The following is an 18,911-nucleotide window of genomic DNA, read 5'->3' on the forward strand; positions in this document are numbered from 1 at the left end:
ACGGGCAATTCATGCGTGAAATGAGAATGTGAATTAAATGGACTGGGAAATGTTTTGTCGTTTGCGATAGCAGACAGAGCGTCGCGGATAAGATTAAACAGACACAGATACCCCCTAACAGTTTTACCTACATTAGCGATAGAACCGGGCGTTCTCTATAAGTAACGCAGGTAAAAGAAAAAATAAACACGAAACGCCATTTAAACGCGTGCGTATTTCGTGCTAGGTGGCCATTACTTTTGGCGTTTTATAGAAATAGCTACACTGTTGCTTTGCACCCTGTAACAAGGGTATTTAAGTTAACTGGGACATATGTAGACTTTAAGTACATATATAGGGAACGCGGGTAGGTCAGCGTGCCCATGCAATTTGAAATAGGAGCGGCATAATACGTGTAGATTAAAGAGCATTTTATACACAAATGCAAACGTAACTGTAAAATTTATCGAAAACTGAAAATTATGATGAAATGGACTAGATACGGCTCCACAGATTGATAAATCTTCTAAGTGCATATGTGCACGAAATATCGCTTGTAAAACATACCCGTATAGCTTTATTTTTTATGCCGTTTTGAGTGGTGTCAAATACAAAAGTGACACCTCAAAGTGTTTTTTTCCTTTCAAATTGCCGAGATATATTATGGGATACACAAAAGTTTCGAGGCGCAATTCGAACGTGAAAATTACGGGGATTTTTTTAAATCTTGAGAAAACCTACATGGGGTCCCTCAATTCCTAACCCAATTTAGCACTAACACACTAAATCATAAAAGAAAACGGAGTTCAGAGTTCAAATTAATAACATGTCACGAGAGAGAGAGAGAGAGAGAGAGAGAGAGAGAGAGAGAGAGAGAGAGAGAGAGAGAGAGAGAGAGAGAGAGAGAGAGAGAGAGAGAGACTCATCCCACTTGAGGGTTCCTTGATAAAATTAGTTTCATTTTACCGTTAAATACATACAGTAAACTACGGTTATAACGAATTCAAAGGGACCACTAATTTTATTGTTACATGCAAATTCGAAAGATTTTGTCCTTTCTGATCGATAACCATTTTTGTTTGAATTAATAATCTTGATTGATTCATCCAATCAATGATATCGTACGTGATGCACAAAAAGCAAACTAAGCTGTTATTTATAGAAATACATTATAATCGATATATGAAAACTGACCGTTATGATGATACGAACTTTTGGTTGATTGATCAGTCTTTTGTGTATACATGCCGATCGCGATGCCTTAAAATTGTTGCAGGTCAAGAGTGAGGTCAACGGGAAAGTCACACTTCAAATTTTCTTTCACTTTCAAACTGCTGTACAGCTCTAGAATTAATCTTGCACATATGAACATAGGAGAGATGTGTATTGTGTAATAAGAGATTTCATAGGCCTATATTATGTTAGTATACTCTAGCATATTAATGGAGAGCATGTAACCTGCAGAGACCATAGAATATATTTCCACACAGTTCACAACACGTAAAAATGCTCTGTGGAATTTGAATTTGATTAAACGTAAACTGTTTTTTACAAACTCTGTGTAAAGCCTAGCTATGTGGTCCATTTGAGCCAAGCACACTTCAGGCCTAAATCTTCATGGTAAGAAATAGTAATTAATAGATCCAGATCTACTGCGGTAGGCCTAAATCAATATATTATAAACATGACTTCTGTAGTTTTGTCTGTGAGCATTTCCAGGATCAATAAACAGCCGAATTCATCTTCTCACAAGTCTGGTTCGTTTTTTGGGAATGGATCATTTGAATAACCTCAAACATGCCTCCATTGTACTCAGATCATAATCAACCCAAGTTTGCTGTTATACGACAAGGCTGTGAACCAACGCAAACAGCCTTCTTAAACTATAATTTCAAATCTGAAATACGTTGCGCAGATCGGCTGTATTTAGCGTATAACTGAAAACGAAGTGTTACAAGATGTAGTTTGAGGTAGAAAAATCCGAAGCATGCAAACAAGAATTGTCGGCATTGTCGTCTGGGCTATTTTAAGCACCCCGGAAGTGGTTGCGAAGCGTAAATCGCTTTAGCTATATATAGCCTAAATTTGCCTTAACACGTCAGCAGGGCGTGTGGCGCAACGGATAACGCGTCTGACTACGGATCAGAAGATTCCAGGTTCGAATCCTGGCACGCTCGAACATTTTTTTTTCACCTCCAAAAACTTTTATTTTTCCGATCGATGTAATTTTTCCATGTCGGATTAACAACAAGGCTAATTTTTTTATATTTTTTAATTTCGTGTGTTGTGTATCGGTTACATTCATAAACAACATTGAACAATCAAGTTAGCCGGAGTTAGCTCGAATTCCAAACGTAATAATTCTCTTATCAAACAGTTTTAATTTATCAGACTCAATATTCCATATATCTCGTGAACTAATCCAGATAAAACGCCTTACAATATATTAAGTACATTTGGTATCGGGTGCGTTGATCTAGATAACGTACATCTAAAATTGAGCAGGCTGGTTGCAATGTTCCACACGGGCGCCTCTGCGTGCCCCGGGGTAGCTGACAAACAAAGGGTGCCTGTCGGGGGTTGATTGCGGAGAGTCCCCTGGGGTTAAAAGATGTGACACGACTAATCCATCATGGTTCGAAATTAGGCTTAGTCGAGGTCTATTACGTAAATAAAGTCACATCCCTACTACATTTTTGCTCAAACTGCCCAAGGATATTTGCCGGTAATTTGTTGGTTTTGACATGATCCGGGCCATGGTGAGCCGTTATCTTTAGCTATCTTTAAAACAGTTCATGAACTGCTTATTGCAATTGGACTTTATTAGCGGCAGTGTGGACTAAGGTCTCGCTGGTAGAATGGCATGTTGGACAGAGGTGTGATATTTGTAATGGATTTCTTCGAAGTTGTTTGTTTGTTTTTTAACGCCGCACTCCGTAATATTCCAGCTATATGACGGCGGTCTGTAAATAATCGAGTCTGGACCAGACAACCCAGTGATTGGCATCATGAACATCGATCCATGCAATTGGGGTGCGATGACATGCATCAACCAAGTCAGCGAGCCTGACCACCCGATCCCGTCAGATGCCAGTCATGGCACGCATGGGTTGCTGAAGACCAGTTCTACCCCGAATCTTGACGGGGTCCTACCAAGTTGATACATGACGTTCCTTACTCAGGACATCGAACATTCGCGATGTTAATGTTGTTGATTAAACATCGTTTGACATGAGATGTAATATCAACACACCAAAGCACACACAATCTTAACTGTATCCATAATTGTACACAATACATATTTTCTGTATGGAATAGGTTATATTTAAATGTGACCCCCAATAAATAATTGATACATCTTAATGTATTTGTGTAAGACATGAGTTAAGCGTGTCGTGCGCGTCAGGTGAATTGAAATTTCGCGTTTTAAGTAACTTCTATTAGTTTTGGCAACATTGTTAGCATGTCGAGGAATAACAAAGAAATGTACCGCTATAGCCTTGCCAGGAACAGTGGACACAAAGCATAGCTTTAAAACAGTGCTAATAAAATAGCATACCTCGGTACAGTATAAACCGGTACAACGTAGCACGGTTAAATATATTTACATATATATCATAGATCGGTACAGTATAAACAGATATATATCAAAGCTTGAAGAAGTGGACTTTAACTAGCAAAAGTGTAGAAATAAATATGTCATAGCTATCACAGTTGGAAACAGATATGTGATTTAACAAGGAATTTGGTTCATATATGTATGTACCATTATTAGCAATTGTGTGCACAGGTATATAAAAAAGCAACAGTGTTGCTATATATATAATTCGTTATACAAATATATAACAAATATATTGACAAATGTATTGTTATTATCAATAACTGTAAAAAGCGACTCTGCTTGTCGTAAGAGGCGACTAACAGGATCGGATGGCCAGGCTCGTTGACTCGGTTGATGCATGTCAGTGATCCCAATTGCGTGGATCGATGCTCATGATGTCAATCACTGGATTGTCAGGCCCAGATTCGATTTTTTACAGACCGCTGTCATATAGCTGGAATATTGCTGAGTGTGACGTTAAACAATAAACAAACAAATATCTGACAAGTTACAGTGTTCGTGTTCCTACAGTATCATAACTAGGAACTGTATATCATAACTAGCTACGTGTCTACATCGATATATCACCACAGTACAGATCCAATGTATCATAGCTACGAGAGGCTCACGAGATTTAGCATACCTGGGAACAGAGAGGGATTTAACAGATACAACATGGTCAGAAAATATGTGAACAGATATTAGATGCATAAGACGTCATGCAGTCTACCATACACCCTGAAACAAATATATCCCAAACAGTCCATGCAAGTCTATCACATTTCGCAAGTCTAAACATGTTTTAGTTTACTTCGTACATTCTCGTGGTTCATTTTTTATTATATTTTATAACTATATGTTGACAACTGCTTTTTTTCTGTAAAATACGTTCACTTCAGAGACTATATGTTCGTCTTGAAGTCAGGCATATTTCGTGAATCATTGTTTTCTTTTCTTTAGAAGATGATGACAAATCATTTTCCGATACTGTTTATTGCTGAAAATTAAATCGGACATTTTTTATCATTATCGGACTTAAATCCGCTTTCAGCTAATACCGATTGCAATTCGATTAGACAGACGGGTTTAACATATGACGGTATGAAAACTATGGATTTAACACATCAACGCCATTAAATCTCATTCCATCAAAGCAGAAATAACACATCTCTAATCAGTTTGACTGTACATCAAACCCATCTCAAAGTGTGATATCTTTCTTGCATTGTGTTGATTGACAGATGTCATGTAATGTTGCAACTTAGACGAAAGTTCCGCCACAAAATTTACACCCTTTGACACAGGACTTGCATCTTGGTGTGATAATTTATGAAAATCGATCAATCTTCCGTCTGATGTCCACCGAAAGTCTTCTCTCTATTCGGATGACCAAGTGTTGCGTCAAATTCGACAAACAGGGATTTCAATGACACTAACGCCAGCTGTAGAAATTGCTGGCCTTTACAGCAGCGATTGACAAATGTATCATTTACCTAACACAATGCGACCCCTGTCTACATTCAACAGTCGTTAGCGGATACAATGACCACTGTTATCACTGACCAGTCGTCCTATTTTCGGTTCCGCGTTGCGAAACGGGACTCCTGTAAAAGTCAACAATGCTTGTGTGTTTGTGAATCCCCAGCCCTTAGGGGGTACTTGGTGGACAAAAGGGGAACTTGAGCTCGCGTTAATGATTTATTTCATAATCTCGGAACAATACAACCTTTTTTAGGCTCAAAGGATCTATTTCAACTTTACCGTGCAGTGACCAGACACTCCGTCTGTGTTGATAAGGGATGTTGGATTTTCTAACCGCCTTATCCGCACCCATACAATGAAACTGAATAGAAAAGACAGTGTCTCAGTTTGTTTATAGTTGAATTAGATTTAAGTTTTAAAGGCTCTTCTTTTCGCAAAGGATAATTGATAAAAATGACCTGTCATGGACAAAACCAGTTTCAGAGATGTCAACCATGGTCAGTTCATTTATAATAATGCCCTGGATAAATATTTAAAAAATGTATGGCGATTAAAAAACCTCAATCACAACATTTCTGTCGGCGACAAAATCCATCTCCACAGATCATAGAAAATGCCACAAAGCAAATACTGTCACGAACCAGTCGGAATGCGAAGGACTTCATTGCAGTGCGTACCATTTTCGTTACCCATGTCCATTTTGGCAAATGTGATTAATACGACTAGTAACATCTATTTAATTATATACTTGATGTTGCCCTATAAAGTCAATAATTGCACCGCACAAGCACGAATGGACACGTGTATTTAGAAAAGACATATTTATCTCACAGCATATATATTTATCATTCCACGTTATACGAGGTGTCTGTGATTTTATCAGGCACATATATATATATTGTTGTCGACTTGTCCAAGAATTGTTTGAAACCCTTGTGACAGAACTTTATTTCGCTCAGGATGAGGACCTCGACATATGAGGTACGGAGAAAGTTAGGCTGAAAGAAAGTTGCCTTTAACAGTTTTCATAATGATATCGGAAAGTTTACAGTTTCTTCTGGACAGATATCTCTAGGAATTCTATAAAATTTATCATATTTGATTGAATTCTTTATTTACATGGGGTATACAATTCACGAGCATCATTTAAATAGGTACATTTAAAATGGAATGATATTCATCACCAACATCTTTCATATCACATAATTTACAGTTAAGTTCGCGTACAGTTTTATCCCATCTTCCTGCTTCAGTTGGCAAGCGGTGACAAGACGTTCGACAAAAAAGTATAATATAAGGCCTAGCGCGAAGTGGGTATAAATATGTTTCAAGCTTATTGTCAGTAGAGAGAGAAACTCATCCCACATCGGGGTTCCTTTATAAAACTAGTTTTATTTTACCTTTAAATACATAACTGTATTTCGGGGACTATATCACGCCACCGCTATGTCATTCCATGTCCAAACCGCCGCCAAAAGTGTGGTGAGTGAGTGAGTTGGGTTCAATGCCGTTTTGTACAGTATTTCACGTCGTGTCACCGTCGTGCGGGAAAGCCCAAAGTGAAGAAGACCAAAGTAGACGTTGCCACTTCGGCGAAAGCCCAGAAAGTTGTACTGTGCTGACAGACACGGATGAATATGTGTCATGTTGTCCTGATGGCGTGAATAGGTGCTGGTGCCATCAACCATTGGTTTGCCTGACCCCGAGTCGATAGTTTACAAGACGTCGTGATATAGCTGGAATGTGTTCAAAGATGAAGACTAATAATAAACATGCACCATCTGTTTAGACCCCCGTTGATACGACTGTTCCCATCTTGTGTCAGGAAACAATGGGGTCACCCTGATTAGGAATACCACTCTGCGCTAACCCAACGTTATGTGAACGTTAGTGAATGTAAAACACTAAATGATATTGCACATCGTCGTCAGCATTTTCCATCCATCCATCCATCTCATGGTGGAATGTTAATATGCAACTGGAATCTGGGTCAGGAAAACCAATGGTTGACAGCATGAGTAATGATGCTGACACAGTCAGCGTGGCCACACATTACAGCCACACGATCTTCATTTCACAACCCTCGGTTATCCTGTGTCATTTCACCACCCTCGGTTATCTGGTTTCATTTCACAACCCTCGGGTATCCAGTGTCATTTCACCACCCTCGGGTATCCAGTGTCATTTCACCACCCCAGGTTATCCAGTGTCATTTCACTACCCTCGGTTATCCAGTGTCATTTCAACACCCTCGGTTATCCGGTGTCATTTCACTACCCTCGGTTATCCAGTGTCATTTCACCACCCTCGGATATCCAGTGTAATTTCACCACCCTCGGTTATCCAGTGTCCTTTCACCACCCTCGGTTATCCAGTGTCATTTCACCACCCTCGGATATCCAGTGTCACTTCACCACCCACGGTTATCCAGTGTCATTTCACCACCCTCGGTTATCCAGTGTCATTTTACCACCCTCGGTTACCAAGTGTCATTTCACCACCCTCGGTTATCAAGTGTATTATGCTTTATCTCCATGATAAGATGGTGAATGCCCTGTGCACATTCGCCACAATGTTTTGAATGGGGCGACGCTGACGCTCTTAAAAGCATGATACATTTTTTGCCAATTTGGTGATAGAAAAAATAGAGGGGTCACTTCCGACACAAAACTATCATGGCGAATGGATCCAGGGATTTCTTGTAATGGGATGCAGATATAACATACTGGATAATCGAGGGTGCATTTTCGTTAGCTCTTTCTCCCAGCATGTGTTCATGGTGTCTGCAGGGACTAATTCTTCCCCAGCATAACCAACGGGCTCTACAATCTTGTAACAATATAAGTGAGTGAGCGAGTATGGTTTTACGCCGCTATTAGCAATATTCCCGCAAGATCACGACAGGACACACCATAATTATGCTTAAAACAGTGTGCCAATGTTGGGAAGCGAAACACACCTTGGACGTGACGAGCGAACGCTTAACCACTTAGCCACCCTACAGCCTCTGTAACAATATAAGATTACAAGCAAATACAAACAGTATTTAACCCAGTTTTTGACAATGATAACGATGTGAAAACTTATTTTAATATATGCTCAGTGGCATGCTTGTAAATATTTAATATAAACTCTTTTAAAAATGAGCAGACGAAGGTTTGTGTACGCCCGATAACACTGTAAAATGTGTTTAGTTTATTTTTAAGCATGAACTACTTTGATGTCATATGCATATTAGTACCGTATATCATGACTTTACATGTGTATTAATTAATATACCTTTTCAAAAAACACCTTATGTTATTTTTTGCCCTCTAAACTAGAGATCAGACTTATTGGTCGATTTATCAACCAAGATATCAATTTGGAAGCTTTCAATGCAAAACAAACGTCAATTTGAATAATGAGCGTATGAGACGTATAGGTACTTCAAAATCTTCGACGATGTGAAACACTTGATTCAGTACATAAAATCCAAATGCCGCCTATCCGGCAAGAATGTTTCTGTGATCCACAAGCATAACATAACTTTCACATAGAGTCATCAACATTTTTTGACATATTTTGACACAAATCTTCAGGTCACATGTAGACATGGCACGACACTCAATCCGCACCCCGCGGACATAACTTTCCGCTCTCGGGCCGCGCCAAGGGCAGATAACTGTAACGGAGTTTCGTGTCAGCGTGAGTCGCATTGTAAAAGTGTTATGGCTTTCTCCAAAGGCACCCTCGTCAGGGAATTAGTCACAGTTGTATAAACGGATAATCATCAGGTAATAATCTCTGCTATTATGATGTCAGATACGAAAACAATACGCGGATAATTAGTTATTATGACAACTGGCGTTTTGTTTAGGACGAAGTGTCAAGGTTTAAAGACCTTTAGTCTGCCCCATGAAAACTCATTTAGCCGAAGGGTTTTTTTGCTGTGTATTTAGATTTTGTAAGTACTGGTGATTCGATTAACCTTTACCCTACCGTGCATATAGGAATAAAATACCAAAGGGCACATGAAGTTGTTTGAATGGGTCAGGGGATACTTTTAAACATTGTTTGCTCAGTTTTCAGTCGGCAAAAATATCCCCAAAATAGTCATGATCCCTAACTTTATTTGTTCAGTATACAAGACACTCAACCAGGACGAGCTCGAACAGACCACCACAGTCAGTTCGTTGTATCCCAAATTCCTAATTCTTAAGATCAGTTGAATTTTTCATCGGCCGGTGGAGTAGAACTTTTGTTAGAATCGAATATTGGTTTTACCCAGTATTGACAGTATTTGACCGCTAAGTCTTTGCTTGGCATTTAGAAGTTGAATATGAAGACACGAAACACTTACAGATAACTCCTTCTTTATTGTTAGTCACGATCAACGTTTTGGGGCTTCCAAGGCTGAGTGTTTATAGATAGTCTACATAAATATCCTGCTTTTGTATTTTGCCTGAGTGTCACGGCCATGTTTGTCAGGCAGAGATTGGCCGGTATTCCAGTTGTCAAATATGTCCTCGAGCAAAACATCCCTTTGACAAAAATGTCCAGTAAGATACTTCTCCTAATGATCGCTGTGAAAAACAAGCTCACTGAACAAATAGTTAATGAAATGTTGTATTTGCCTGATCAGTCGATCATTTTAACATGACATGTTTCACACAGTTGCTTTTCCATTAAAATCAACAACAAAAATAATAATTTATCGTTATAAATAAATCAACGAATATGTAAAAAATAAAACCGTGGAGATCAGTTATACATAATTTTTGTTGTCATAATTAGCATTACGATGTATGTTTTACATAAAGCATGCACTCAGATGCAGCCACAGGTGGAGTGTCTGCGTGGGTAACGGTACACCGGGGACACATGTGTACACAGTTAGGTATTTATTGCAGTTGGGGCTCCCTAGCAAACACACTGCTTATACTTTGATGTTACTTCATCTTCGAATGTCTTTATGCCCTTTTCTGTTTTGTCTGGAATATTTTTGCTTAGGGGAAATTTTGTCGCAAACAGTGTTCTGTGTGTGTGGATGACATATGATCTGTGTGTGTGTGTGTGTGTGTGTGTGTGTGTGGCATGTGATCTGTGTGTGTGGATGGAGGGCATGTGATCTGTGTGTGGATGGAGGGCATGTGATCTGTGTGGGTGTGTGGATATCATGTGATCTGTGTGTGTGTGTGTGTGGATAGCATGTGATCTGTGTGTGTGAGGATAACATGTGATCTCTGTGTGTGTTTGTGTGTGTGGATAGCATGTGATCTGTGTGTGTGTGGGGGGGGTAGCATGTGATCTGTGTGTGTGTGTGTGTGTGGATAGCATGTGATCTGTGTGTGTGGGGGGGTAGCATGTGATCTGTGTGTGTGTGGATAGCATGTGATCTGTGTGTGTGTGTGTGTGTGTGTGTGTGTGGGTGGAGGGCATGTGAACTGTGTGTGTGTGTGGATAGCATGTGATCTCTGTGTGTGTGTGGATGGAGGGCATGTGAACTGTGTGTGGATGGAGGGCATGTGATCTGTGTGTGTGTGTGTGTGGATGGAGGGCATGTGAACTGTGTGTGTGTGTGGATAGCATGTGATCTGTGTGTGTGTGTGTGTGGATGGAGGGCATGTGAACTGTGTGTGGGTGTGTGGATAGCATGTGATCTGTGTGTGTGTGGATGGAGGGCATGTGAACTGTGTGTGGATGGAGGGCATGTGAACTGTGTGTGGGTGTGTAGATAGCATGTGATCTGTGTGTGTGTGTGTGTGTGGATGGAGGGCATGTGAACTGTGTGTGTGTGTGGATGGAGGGCATGTGATCTGTGTGTGTGTGTGTGTGTGTGGATGGAGGGCATGTGAACTGTGTGTGTGTGGATGGAGGGCATGTGAACTGTGTGTGTGTGGATAGCATGTGATGTGTGTGTGTGTGTGTATGTGTGGATGGAGGGCATTTGATCTGTGTGTGTGTGGATGGACGGCATGTGATCTGTGTGGGTGTGTGGAGGCCATGTGATCTGTGTGTGTGTGTGTGGATAGCATGTGATCTGTGTGGGGATGGAGGGCATGTGATCTCTGTGTGTGTGTGTGTGGGGGGTGGGGTGGGGGGTGGGGGGGGGGGGGGGGTAGCATGTGATTTGTGTGTGTGGATGGAGGGCATGTGAACTGTGTGTGTGTGGATGGCATGTGATCTCTGTGTGTGTGTGTGTGTGTGGATGGCATGTGATCTGTGTGTGAATTGATGGCATGTGATCTGTGTGTGGATGGATGGCATGTGATTTCTGTGTGTGTGTGTGTGTGTGGCATGTGATCTATGTGGGTCGGTGGCATGTGTTATGTGTTTGTGCGTGGATTGATGGCATGTGATCTGTGTGGATGGCATGTGTTCTGTGTGTGTGTGTGTTCTGTGTGTGTATGTGTGTGTGTGTGTGTGTGTGTGTGGATGGCATGTGATCCGATGTGGATGGCATGTGATCTGTGTGTGTGTGTCTGGGTGGCACATGTGATCTGCGTGTGTGTGGAAGGCATGTGCTTTGTGATGTATGTGTGTATTCGTGATATTGTGTGTTGCCTGTGTTTTTGAACGAGGTTTTGTTGGCAGTAATAGGTGTAATGCCAGAAGCATCTGTGGTATTATTGATGGTAATTCGGATCTGATCAGTGGTGTCGGATCCCTGCCAGCAGTCTGTGGACGACGGTAGTAGTTGACAGAAGCCAAAAGCCGGACAAGTTGTCGTGAGCTGGAACAAACTGAAGAACTGCTAGGGGAGACTGAATTACCAACCGTTGATTAATTTACGAGAAATTTGCTTTTTTTTTTTGTTCAGACTCAAAACGTTTTTTTATCGTATTTTACATCACAAGGACCACAGGCCCCAGTCATCCTGGCGGCAGACGAGAAATTACCGCGCGTGATTGACATGAAGGTACAGACACGCCGCGAAAGGAAGACCCGGTCGTTTGCCTTGACTGTCGTCTGTTGCTCAAGCCATTTTAATTTGGAGAAGCCGTTGGGCGGGAAAAAAGAGGCATCTGCAGTCCAAGATGGCTAATTTAGAAACGCTTGGAAGGAGAAAATTGCATTGCATGCATTCGACACTTTGTTGAAGGTTCCCTGAGTATTCATTTCGCACCAAAAAATCAATACTCTTCCTCTGTGTGGTTACTTGACCTTTGACCATTTTACGCACGGATTTCACGCATGAGCTGCGCTCGGGTGAAGGGGCCGCGGTTGACTTGAGTTTGCCCACGGCGACGGCAAGAAATATGAGCTTTAGAGCAAGTATTTTATGGCCCTCGAATGTTATGCTACATCGCCTGCGTTAATTTTCTCGTTCGGAGTCCATTATAACATGGGGTGATTTGATATGCGTGTCATCCCGAGTTTAACATGGCCACCATCAGTGAAAACCCCACTCCGAGGTCTCTTTAAACGCTAAATGTTCAAATTTCAAGTATTTATTAAATAGCACTTAACATTTTGTGTACATTCACCCATGGAGAGTTTGGAAACCAGTTGTAGTCGTGCTTTTATAAACTACTGGGGTGTGTGTATAACATAAGATAGCAAGGCCTACTGAGGTATAGAAAAGGAACCTTGATGAACCGTCTGTATGTCTGACCAATGCATAGGATAATATTTTCATAATGAAATATCTTTAATAAAAACTCCTGATTGGTTTGTGTCATTGCGAATTAAACCTGATGAAAACACATACCATGCAACCCAGATCTAAATATGGCATATTTACTCCACAAAATTTCAGTAGACCTTGACTTATGCAAAACACCATAAATATATGCGCATGCGGTTACAGCTTTTACATACGCTGTTAAGATGGTATCTTGTTTCCCTATCTCGTCACCTACCGCGCTATTTGTTATTGGAGGAACGTTATTTGCCTTCATAAAGCCTATGTCACGATGCGTATGGTATGGTATATGCTTTCTGCAGAGCACTTCATGAACATCTTATTTTTCCAAGCATTTAGTTTATCGACCGGGGATAGGAAGATTACAATGTAACGGAACGTGAATTACCTATTTTTATGATCTAGACTGTTGAAATAAAATCTTGAATCTGAGTATATTTTTCAAGGTAGAAACCAGGGACCATAAAAATTTTTTGTTTTATGGTCTCTCCAGAAACTGATAAAGTGTCGATGAAAACTCCGTATTAGGATCCTCTACCCACACTTCCGTGGGTACCTTGGTACGAACACGTGAAGATCCGGGGTAGAATAGGTCTTCAGCAAAAGACAACTGACGGGATCGGGTGGTCAGACTCGCTGACATGGATGATGCATGACATCGATCCCAATTGCGTGGATCGATGCTCATGATGTCAATCACTAGATTGTCTGGTCCAGACTCGATTATTTACAGACCGCCGTCGTATAGCTGGAACATTGCTGAGTGCGGCGTTAAACAACAAACAAACAAAACCTTGGTACAACGTGTCCCCGGCGCTCTATTGCTAGTCGTAAGAGGCGACTAAACTGGGAACCAATGGAAAGTCCGGGTTGGACATGGTCCACGGCAACCAATACTGGTCCAGTGGAGACTTAGTGGATCGGGCGGTCAGACTCAGTGATTTGGCTGATGTCTTTTCGACGTACCCCGACCACGTGGACCGTTGTTCATAATATCAACCTGTCTGATCCAGATTCAATTATTTACAAGCCGCCATCATATATGCGCAGGCGACTATGCTTGTCTTAAGAGGCGACTAAGCTTGTCTTAAGAGGTGACTAACAGGATCGGGTGGTCAGGCTCACTGACTTGTTTGATCCTTGTCATCTCATCCCAATTGCGTGGATCGATGCTCATGATATCAATCACTGGATTGTCCGGTACAGACTCGATTTTCACAGACCGCCGTTATATATAGCTGGAGTATTGCTGAGTGCGGCGTTAAAGAACAAACAAACAAACAATTAAATCATATAACCGGCATATTGCCGAGTGCGGCATTGAACCACAAACACACACAAAGGCTTCTGCCAGACTGTAAAAGCAGTACCCGGATATGGACAATTAACTTCTTCTGAGTTCGAACACGATCTGTTTATTCGCTGCGTTTATATGTTTATTCATCTAATACAATCTCAGTCTCAACTCGGCGAAATGACAACACACGGGTTGAAATTTAAACAACACAGTCACCATGTTTGCGAAAATGAGTAAACACAAACAAGTAGCATTTATTTTCAAAACAAATCGTGTCCTTTTTGGAAACCATCACCTGCAACCCACACTGGTTTCAATTTTACAATGTTTTCTTATCGTCCATTACACGTTACAAAATCTCCCTTCCCCCCATTACATCTTGCCAGTCGATATAGTTTCAGGAAAAAGTCAACAAAGATTAGTTCAACATCCTTCCCAATAACCTTACTGTGAAAATGTGACATTTTTACAACCCATTCGCGATCCGATTTGTCAGGATCGTTAGCGATGTTAATGACTGCCTGCGGTTCTATCGCCTAAGACGAAGCATAAAGGACTATAATCACTTGCTTCCATAAATGAAGCAAAGGGTTAGACAGGATGTCGTTTAAGAGATTAGATCTAACTGTACAACATAGCTACGCTTGTTTATTTTTATTCAATTAACCAGCACGGAAGTAAACGCATTTCGGAAATAAAAGTTTACAATTTCGTTTGGATCAATATGACCTGCCTTGTAGGAATACAACCCAACAGTTTATTTTCTCACGAAACCATTTTATTGGTTTAGAGTTCGCTTAATTTAATTCAGGTTTCCAGACGTTAGAATGGGTTGAAAAAGTTTGAGCAAATTGTTTCAAATTATACACTGCACATTTTATTGACCATGCTGCGTTTCCTTTGAACTGGATTGTGTGCAACTCGTTTGATTTATTGTCATGCAAACATATCGATTTATGTACTAAAAGATTAACCATTTGCAAGTAAAGTGTACCTAATAATATGAGATTCGGCGATCAAAGGCCGACGGGACAGTACAGAATGTCTACGTTTGTTGGAAGTCTGCTGATTTCGACATTCATTCTTAGATCAAAGAGACGCACAGACTCTTCTTATTCTTAAATTCCACATAATTTTGATCACACAATTTTGATTAGCATGTACATTCTCACACATAACCTTATACATTTCTCGTAAATGTTTGCACTTCAAACAGTGCACGAGAAGCACGAGCGCGGCCTCTCTTCAAGTCTGCAAACTGACAGGTCACATGACGTTGTTTATTTCACAGCCCCAGACGACACCCAATAGTAAAGCATTGTTTAGGAAATGGATGCACCTGTGTTTATAGCAAGTTACATAATATCGCTGCCCGTGTTGGTGTTTATACGGTGAACTTTAAACACATGTGCAAAACGTGCGTCTTATCCAGCGAAGTGAATTTTCATGTCATCCTATAAATGTGTTCTCAGTGGACTACTGGTTTTGTTGTGGATATTTTATATCATCATATTAATTTATGTTATTTTGTTTTTCATTTAGATGTTTGTTGTTTAACGCCACACTGAGCAATATTCCAGCAATATGACGAGTCTGGACTAGGCAATGCCGTGATTGACATCATGAGCGTTGATCTACGCAATTGGGATACGATGACATGCATCAATCAAGTCGGCAGCCTGACCACCCGATCATGCTAGTCGCCTCAAACGACAACCATAGTCGCTTTTTACAGAAAGCATGGGTTGTTGAAGAACTATTCTAACCCGGTTCTTCACTTAGATTGAAAAGCTAGGATGTAGTTAGGTTTTTTTTCATATTTTAGTGCTTCTCACTACCCAAATACATGCATTGACTGTTTTCTTTCTCATGACACTGTCGACCCTCTTAACGCCTCGCGTTGGTTGTATACTCAGTGCTCACTGATCCACTGACCGGGGTAATAACGTAGCACTTTGAGCATGCATTATGATGCCGATTGGCGCATTATAAATATACACATTATTAACTCGAACTGAATAAAAGTTAGAAAAACAGCTAATTGGAAACATAGGATAAACCTTTTAATTTAGTTGTCTGCAACTTGCGTCCTGTGTGGTAAATCGTCACTAGGATGCCGAAGTTCTCCAACAACTTCCAGTTTCCAGCAGGTTCTTTCAAGATTCTGTTCCACATACATCGACGCCTCAACACACATTCTGCACCTGCAACAGAGTACTGCGCTTACAAGATAAACAGCTTCTGCAAAGAGCCTGAGTGCTACAAGCTATGGACAAACGTAGGTTCCGATGTTCCGCCGGAAACGCCAGCGTCATTTCGAAGATATTTGAAACCCTACCTGTTACAAATTGCTTATGAGACCCTGTAGCGTCTAAATGAACAGCCCGCGTATATCATGTGTATATAAGTTGTGTGTAAAGATTCCTGTGGACAGATGAACTGAAACTTCAGGGCTTTATGAGTGAGTGAGTGAGTGAGTATGGTTTTACGCCGCTTTTAGCAATATTCCAGCAATATCACGGCGGGGGACACCAGAAATGGGCTTCACACATTGTACCCATGTCGGGAATCGAACCCGGGTCTTCGGCGTGACGAGCGAACGCTTTAACCACTAGGCTACCCGACCGCCCCTTTATGACTATATTTGATTAAATGTGATGAACAATGTCAAATCAGAGGGTAATCGGATCCTGTTTTATTTCCCCTTTGTTTCTCAGTATCCGGACGACCGAATGTCTATACGTGGATGCAAAGTGGAATATAGAAATACAGAACTGTAAACATTTTGTACAATCCTAAATCAGTTTACGATTTTTTTGCGTACAAATAACACATGGATGACATACTGAATATTCAAGTTATAGAATGTACTGTTGAAAAAAGTCTTACTACAAAGGAGTGAGTGAGTTGAGTAACGTCGCTTTTAACATTATTCCGGCTTAATGTGGGAGGAAAGCCCGAAGTGATGCAGGTCTCAGACGTTTACCACTTCGGTGCTGACAAACCTAGAAACACAATCGGGGTGAACCGGGATTCGAACCCACAATCATAGGTTCCTGGCGTGCCTAAGGGACGCAACTCTACAGCGAATCACGGCGTCTTAGACGACTGCCCCCTCGCATCAGTTCAATATTTTCCAAGCTTGCAGACTGTATTCGAACCAGGTACACAACCAGTCAGCATATTTCTGCCTCCACGTGTCAAGGTATTCTCTGTTGATAAAAATGGAAAAAAATCGGTTCCAAGTATCCTCAGCTGAAAAAAAATTTAGGGGAGGGTGCTCCTTCCTTTGCCTCTGAGGGGAAGAAGATCGGGAAGTCCTTCAACTGCTACCGCTGAGGATATTGTTGATGACATACCTATGTCAGGTATTTTATCATCAATATCATTGGTAGCATGGCTGATGCATGTCATCGATCTGCGTGGAGCGATGCTCATGATGTCAGTCACTGGATTGTCTGGTCCAGACTCGATTATTTACAGACCGCCGTCATATAGCTGGAATATTGCTGAGTGCGGCGTTAAACAACAACCACCCAGCCTTATTGGTAGCCGTAAAAATTGACGACTCACCACGTCACATAGCCCATTCACTAGGCATGTCTCATGTGTTGAGAACACTCTGAGGAATGAACTGGCTAGGACAAAGGTTTCAGCAGGCTGGGTTCCAACGCTTCGGACTACAAAACGCGAGTATTTACGTCTTTTTGAATCATCAAAAATATGACAAGCACTAGGGGAGGGTTATTATTTTCAGTACATTTGCGTATCCAAAAACCTCTGACATACCCCCCCCCCCCCCCCTCCCACACACACACACACACACACACACACACACACATCTCTCGCTCTCTCACCCTCATCCCTAATTGGGCTTTCTTCGCGTGATTCTGTTCAGGTGTAGAAAACCAAGTTTAGTTGTCCACATTTAGTAGGAAAGGTGACCTTGACGTGTTCAGAGACGAGTGTAGCATCAATCTTATTTCGGTCGATGTAAAATGCGAAAATGATATCAGTAGTAGCCAAATGTTCTAATGGATTTACAAACATAAAACTTTCCCATCTCCGCTTTACCTCCCCAAACTCCAACCATTTAAAAATGACACATGTCAATTAATTAGAAGTAAAAGACTGTATTGTGCAGTTTAATTTGGACGAGAGATTAGAATGGTTTATCAGAATTAATGTTGCATGAATAGGGAAATTGTCTCATTCGTGAAAACGTTTGATATGTCGCTTCAGCGAGGTTGTTGCAGGATATTATCGTTGTTAATTACCTGCACGAAAAGCAACATGTTCTCTTTACCTTGTCGCCACTTCCTCGTTAATCGGCCATGTTTCCAAGCGTTGGCGTGCCTTCTAAATAAGACCATTGAAATCGCGGTGTAAATATTGTTTTAAGGCAAGGAAACAGACATGAAATAAGAATGTGTAGTGAAATCCTGGGGCAGGTCTTTGTGACCTCATATTAAATCTGTGTTGGGTCCGACGTATTCCAGATGCCAGACCATTTCTCAAATCATATCTCATATGAGATCCTATTTCTGGCCGTGGGGTGTACAAGACCATCTCTCAGATGTGATCCTACTTCTGGTCCTGGACTGTACAAGACCATCTCTCAGATGTGATCCTACTTCTGGCCGTGGGGTGTACAAGACCATCTCTCAGATGTGATCCTACTTCTGGCCGTGGGGTGTACAAGACCATCTCTCAGATGTGATCCTACTTCTGGTCCTGGACTGTACAAGACCATCTCTCAGATGTGATCCTACTTCTGGCCGTGGGGTGTACAAGACAATCTCTCAGATGTGATCCTACTTCTGGTCCTGGACTGTACAAGACCATCTCTCAGATGTGATCCTACTTCTGGCCGTGGGGTGTACAAGACCATCTCTCAGATGTGATCCTACTTCTGGTCCTGGACT

The 18,911-nt window shown here is 41.3% G+C and overlaps 1 non-coding gene across 1 annotated transcript; it reads left to right on the forward strand.

Annotated features, from left to right (window-relative positions):
- Nucleotides 1-2,083: 2,083 nt before the first annotated feature.
- On the forward strand, nucleotides 2,084-2,156 carry Trnar-acg (transfer RNA arginine (anticodon ACG)). Its single transcript has one exon. It is a non-coding gene; the product is annotated as a tRNA-Arg (tRNA).
- The last annotated feature ends 16,755 nt before the right edge of the window (nucleotides 2,157-18,911 follow it).

This window comes from Haliotis cracherodii, unplaced genomic scaffold (assembly GCF_022045235.1).
Source record: "Haliotis cracherodii isolate W230 unplaced genomic scaffold, xgHalCrac1.p SCAF_13, whole genome shotgun sequence".
Classification (NCBI taxonomy): domain Eukaryota; kingdom Metazoa; phylum Mollusca; class Gastropoda; order Lepetellida; family Haliotidae; genus Haliotis; species Haliotis cracherodii.